Genomic DNA, 6,516 nt, shown 5'->3' on the forward strand with positions numbered 1-6,516 from the left:
ATATTACTAGCATATATATTGTTACAAATTGTAATTATTCTTTATGCCCCTTGTCCAGTCCCGTCCCATCCCCCCTTCCTCTCCCCCTCCCAACTCTAATCACCCTAGATTTCTTCTCTCCCTCTGAAAGAATAATGGTTACTTTGTTGGTTTGCTGCCTAAATGACCTGTCCAATGCTGAGATGCGTGATCAGGTCCTCCAATACTATCATAGAGCAGATGTCTCTTCTGTCACTATGAAATGGGCTCTGTGGAGACAGACATCCTCCTCCTTTCTTTATCTCTGCTGGTGACTCTCCTTGTGTCATCTCACTCCAATGTCTGGTGGACCATCTGCATGGTGGTTGTGGCATCTAGCCGCCTTCACGGCAGCCATGGTATCATAGTGGCTGTGGTGGGCCACCCACATGGAGGAGATGCTTTTGGCCTGCTCTGTGGTGCTGGCAGTGTGCCTGGTTGTGGAGATTGTCCGATCCCCAGTTCCTTACCCTGGGCCCCTAGGCAGGCCCCGAGGCACTGGCGCAGTGTGCCTGGTTGTGGGAGGGGGGATCGGTCTCCTTCTCCATGCCCCAGGTGCCAGGACAGGCCCCAAGGTGCTGGCATGGGTTGCCTAGTTGTGGGAGTGGGGTTCAGTCCCTGGCTCCATACCCTGGGTACCCGTGTGGGCCCCAGGGCACTGGCACAGGGTGCCTAGTGGTGGAAGAGGGGTCTAGTCCCCTCTCCATGCCCCAAGTCCCAGGGTGGGCCCCAAGGTGCTGGTGCAGGATGCCTGGTTGTGGGAGGGGGTGGTCCAGTCCCTGGCTCCATACCCTGGATCCCCAGGTGGGCCCCAAGGCACTAGCATGGTGTGCCTGGTTGTGGGAGGGGGGTCTGGTCCCCTTCTCCATACCCTAGGTCCCCAAGTGGGACCTGAGGTGCTGGCACAGTGTGCCTGGTTGTGGGAGGTGGGGTCAGTCCCCTTCTCCATGCCCAGGGTCCCAGCTCAGGCCCCGAGGCACTGTGCCTGGTTGTGGGAGGGGGTTCCAGTCCCTGGCTCCATACTTGGGGTCCCTGGACAGGCCCAGAGGTGCTGGCACAGTGTGCCTGGTTGTGGAAGGGGGGTCCAGTCCCCTTCTCCATTCCCCAGGTCCCCAGGTGAGACCTGAGGCACTGGCAAGGTATGTCTGGTTGTGGGAGGGAGGTTTGGTCCCCTTCTCTGTGCCTCAGGCCCTTGGGCCTTTTTTCTTTTTTTAATGAAATTTCACATTTATTATTTAAAAAAATTTTTATTTATACATGTTTATGGGGTACAGAGTTGACTATCAATATTCGTGTACAGTATGTGATGATCAAATCAATATTATTAGCATGTTCATCATTACAAACTTTAATTATTCTTTGTGTCCCTTACCCAATTACTCTATATCTCTCCTCCCCTCCTCCTTTCCCACTCTAGTAACTGTAGGTCCATTCTCTCCTTCTGAAAGTTCAACATTTTATTATGGTCTCACAAGTTCTTAATGAAGTCCAATTTATCTATCTTTTCTTGTATAGTTAGTGCTTTCTCTGTTTTGTTTAAGAAATTTTTGCCTACTCCCTCATTGTTTTCTTGATTGTTAGATTATTGTATAGCAAATATCCTGTCTTCTCAGGACTGTATTTCTGATTTATGGCTTGCCTGAACTCTAGCAAACTGTATTCTTCAAAGCCTTTCTTATCTGTTCAGATCAATGATCTGTTGTCTGATAGATCTTTTATTACTTCCTGTTTCTCTGGCCTATCTATCCACTTTTCTCTGGTTTGCTCATTCACAGTTTCAGTATTAGTGCCATTTCTTGCAATTATTTACCATTTCTCTGATTTGGTGTTGCTATTCTTGGAGGAAAGCAAGAATGTGGTTGTGTTGATGTGATCGTAAGCAGAAAATATAATTTTAGAGTCAACATGCCGTATCAAAGAAGACTGATTCCATTAGAGTTGTGTTTTGAAATTTTGCAAGCAGTTGAAATTTCAAAAACGTACACATGTTCTATCCACAGATTTGTACTTGAAGGGCAATGAGGTCAAACTCAAGATAACAGAAAACCAGAGGAGCACACTGGGACTTACGTGGCTGTCAGCAGGGCTGGGAGCCAGCGGGCACCACAGAGTGTGGGCAATCCAGGCAGCATATAAAACCGAGAACTTCAAAGCCTTAAGAGGAAAAAGAGCTTCCACTCCTCCTACATTTTTGGCATCTGATTAAGTCAGCATGAGTTCCATGGATGGGGAGAGCCAGGCCTTCTGAGTGGAGGGTCCCCACCCCAGCTGACTCCACACCCCCATGCTGTCTTCATCCCAACCATCATGTGAAATGCTGGCATGTGGCAGTTCCTTTGTCCTTCAGTGTGAACCCTTGACCCACTGATGCAGGAGAAAATGCATCCTCGTCAACCCTAGTTAATGATTGATAAACACATTAACCTAGTTAATGGCAGATAAGCATAGTTAGTTAGAGGCAGGTAAATTCAGCTGCAGGCACCTTTGGAAGGAGGGTAGTAGGTGCTGCATGTCCAAAATGTCAGAATTAGGAGCATGTACAGAAAAGAGTTCACACAGCAGGCCCGAGAGTGCTGCCTCTACAAAGGCTGCTTCCAAGGTTAGCTCTTGGCTGGTATCTGGGAACCCAGATTTCGAGAGGGTTCCTACTACTGTAACTGATAAGAGAAGCTCGTTGTGCCTAAGCTGTACAAACAATGTGGTTTGTGCTGAGCACCTGCCTTCCTTTTGGGCATCTGGAATTCTGGTACATGCCCCCAGGAAAACCCTGGGCACTGAGTCTCTTGTGAGCCTCCCTCACAAGAGATGTTAACAACATCTCACATTCGTTGCCACAACTCATTGCTGGGGGAATCAAGCATGTCCTGTGTGACTCCACTGGCAAATATTCCTTGGAAGCTCGTGCCTGGTCTCCAGACTTTCACCCACGCACCTTTTCCCTGGGCTGGTTTTGCTCCATGTCCTCTTGCTGCGATAAATCATAGCTGTGAGGACGACTATATATTGAGACCTGTGGGTCCTCCCAGTGAATCTCTGCACCTGGGGGTGTTCTTGGGGATCCCCAAACTCAGAGGGGTATAAAAATTAGCACACCAGCTGGAGCATAGAGACGAGCAACGTCCTTCCAGTTTCCTCTCCTTTTGCCCTCAGATTTTCTCTTGTGATGAACTTACACTTGTCTGTTTAAGGCACCCTGATTCAGTGCTGAGCTAAGCAAGGGTACTGATGGAGAATAAGTTTTTAACCCTTATCTCAAGAACAATTCTATGAAATAATTCACGGATGTATACATTAAGTGCCAAATTATGTTATAAAGATTTCAGTATAGTTGGAGTCCAGTGTTTTTAAGATGTATGTCAGTGAAGGCTGGAGTAGAAAGAGGATAGGACTTGAGTCGCATCTTAAGAATGGCATGGTAGCAGAAGAGAGGCCCCAAAGAGGCCCAAATCCTAATCCCTGGAACGTGGTACTATGCTACGTTACACGGCAAGGAAAACTAAGTTTGCAGATGGAATTAAGGGTGCTGATCAGCTGACCTTAAGTAGGAAAAGTATCCAGAATTTACCACGGGGGGGGGGGCCAATGTAATTACAGGGTCCTTTAATGTGGAAGAGGAAGGCAGGAGAGGAGGTCAGAGAGATGTGACGTGGGAAGGATTCACCTGGCTGTGCTGGCTTTGAAGATGCATCTGGGAAGAATCTGGAAAACAAAGAACAGATTCACCTCTGGAGTCTCCAGAAGGAACCAGCCCTGTAGACACATTGATTTTAGCCCAGTGAGACCTGTGTCAGGCTTCTGACCTCCAGAGCTGGAAGACTATAAGTGTGCGTTTTAAGCCATTGAGTTTGTGATAATTTGTTACAGCAGCCATAGGAAATGAGTAGAGATCTATAGTTTTTTTTTTTTTTTTTTTTTTTTTTTTTTTTGTGAAGAGAAGTTCAGGAAAAGTAACAGATGAGTGTGTCAGGCCCCGGGGTGGGACAGTGAGAGAGGGGGATTAATGAAGATGCCAACGCTGAGGATCCTAGCAAGAGTCCTGTGTCACCTGCGCTCTGTAGAAGCACGGGAGGGATGAGGCTCTGGGGTGGGTCTTCCTGGGCTGGTGGTTTTGTGCTCTCTGGGCCTAGAAAGGATGTAAAGCTGCCATCCCCAGATGGGCTGAAAGGTGGTTAAAATAGCCTCTTGCAGGGCATTTTCGTTGACTCCCCTAAGTTTCCCAGTGGACCCCTCTCTCCTAACAACCCCAGCAGATATATCTTCCATGTGCTGCTCGTGCCTCAGCCCCGACACCTGAGGACACACTTTCAGCCTCTCTCCCGAGGCTCCCTTGCCCTGCTGGGAGGCCCAGTGGGCAGGATCCCACATGGCTCTCTCCTGTGTGGCCTGCCTCTGGCCATGGGGGATGAGCACATGTTGCTTGCCCAGCACAGTTGGAAGCTCTGGGTGCCACCACCAAAGCGCCCTGCAGATTTCCAGGGCAGGAGTCAGAGCCCCATCTGCAGGTGACTTTGGCTTTCTCAGGACTGAGTTGACACCTGTGCTGTCAGCAAACATGTTTCAGAGCTCTCCTGAGTCACCCTCTTTAAACTTGTTAAGCTCAGGCTTGGGACATGCCAAGGGAGAGTGGCACTCGCAACTGGAACAGTTCTCTGCCAAGACCCCTCACCTTCCGTCTCTCTCGAGCCCATTCTGTATCTCTGTTCTAGCCCAGGGGTCCAAGGTTCTTAGAGCTGTTTCCTTTGTAAGTCTGCATATGGTGGTGGTGGTCGGGGGTCTCTCTCTCATGCACTTTGGCTCCTGATGGATTTGGCCCCTGTAGAAAGTGAGGGCAGGAAGAATCTAACATCTTCTTATACTACAATTTATGCCAGGCACTGTTCTGAGCAGCATAAATGTGAGATTGGATGGATTTATTTCCAATACCTTTTTCTCATGTTGAGGAAGAGCTCCCTGTTTCCAGGAGCAGGAGAAGCAGCGAGGGCAACAGAGGCGGCCTTTAACGCTGTTAGAAGTGGAGAAGCGGCACAGAGATTATGTGCACAGAGATAATGTGCACACGCTGCACAAGAGTTATGCTAATTTCACTTGGTTAGCTCGGGCTGCCGTAACACAAGCCCACAGACATATTAAACATCAGACATTTATTATCTCTAAATTCTGCAGTCTGGAAGTGAGAGATCAGATGCCAGCATAGTTGGGTTCTGGTGACGGCTCTCTTCCTGGCTCGCAGATGGCCGCCTTCTCACTGTATCCTCACATGGCTGAGAGAGAAGGCAAGCTCTCTGGTGTCTCTTCTTGTAAGCTAATTACTTCCAAAAAGTCCCATCTGCAAATACCATCGCTTTGGGGGTTAGGGCTTCAGCATAATGAATTTGGGGGGACACAATCTAGCATACAGCAGGCACTGTCAGAGCAGGAGGGTGTCAGAGAGATTTGGCCCCACGGCTGGCTGCTGAAGGCACCTTTTCCTTATCACCTCCCCACCTGCAGCACCACCACTGGAATAAATTGGACAGAACAGAACTAAGGCCAAAAGTTCAGCAGAAGACACAAGACAGATGTGACAGATGGGAAGGGTAAAGAACAGGGAGGTTTCTGGAGACCAGGAAGACAGGAATTAAGGAGGTGGGAGAGGAAGAGAAAGGGACTCCATGAAGAAGTGAGAGTCTCTAGGAGCCCAGGTGATGAGTGAGAAGGTGAGAGCCAGTCCGAAGCACCCAGCTACCCCCTGGAGGGGGTGGGGGGTTCCATGAAGAAGTGAGAGTCTCTAGGAGCCCAGGTGATGAGTGAGAAGGTGAGAGCCAGTCCAAAGCACCCAGCTACCCCCTGGAGGGGGTGGGGGGGCATGGGGAGGGGCTGGGACCAGGTCGGAGGAGCCTTTGCTATTCTTCACCCAAGCCCGATTATTACTGGTCTGCAACTGGCAGTCAGAACTTAGAGTTAAGAATCACTGTGTGCATTTTTCTAGACTTCTCTCATCTGTGACTATTTGGCCAACAGTAAGACTTTTTCCTCATGCCCTAATGCTAAAGGTGGAGGGAAGAGAGCACACACATATACACACATGATCTTATTCAATCCCCTCTAAGCCTAAAAGGCAGGAATATTTAGGGTGAGCCATAATAAATTGCCCTTTCTGTAGTTCAAAAACAGCTGAATATTGGCAGTTTCACCTAATATTATCATCAATATCATTATACAGATGAAGAAACTGAGGGTTTGAAGGTTAAGTCACTTGCTCAAGGTCCCACATTTAGTGAATCAGAGAGCTTGGATCTGAACTGCCTAACTCCAAAGCTCGCCCTTCTAACTTCTGTGACAGGATACCATCTATGGAAACAGGCATGCCTGCTGGACTGGGGTAAGGGATGAGGTTGCATAAGTAGAGTTTTTAGATGCCAGGAGGAGGCCTGTGTGACAGCCGCTGGGAAGCCACCAAAGATAGAAAGGCATACACTGGGGGGGGGGGCAATGAGTAGAATAAACAGGAAAGTGATA

Source organism: Galeopterus variegatus, unplaced genomic scaffold (genome assembly GCF_000696425.1).
Source record: "Galeopterus variegatus unplaced genomic scaffold, G_variegatus-3.0.2 Scaffold357, whole genome shotgun sequence".
NCBI lineage: Eukaryota > Metazoa > Chordata > Mammalia > Dermoptera > Cynocephalidae > Galeopterus > Galeopterus variegatus.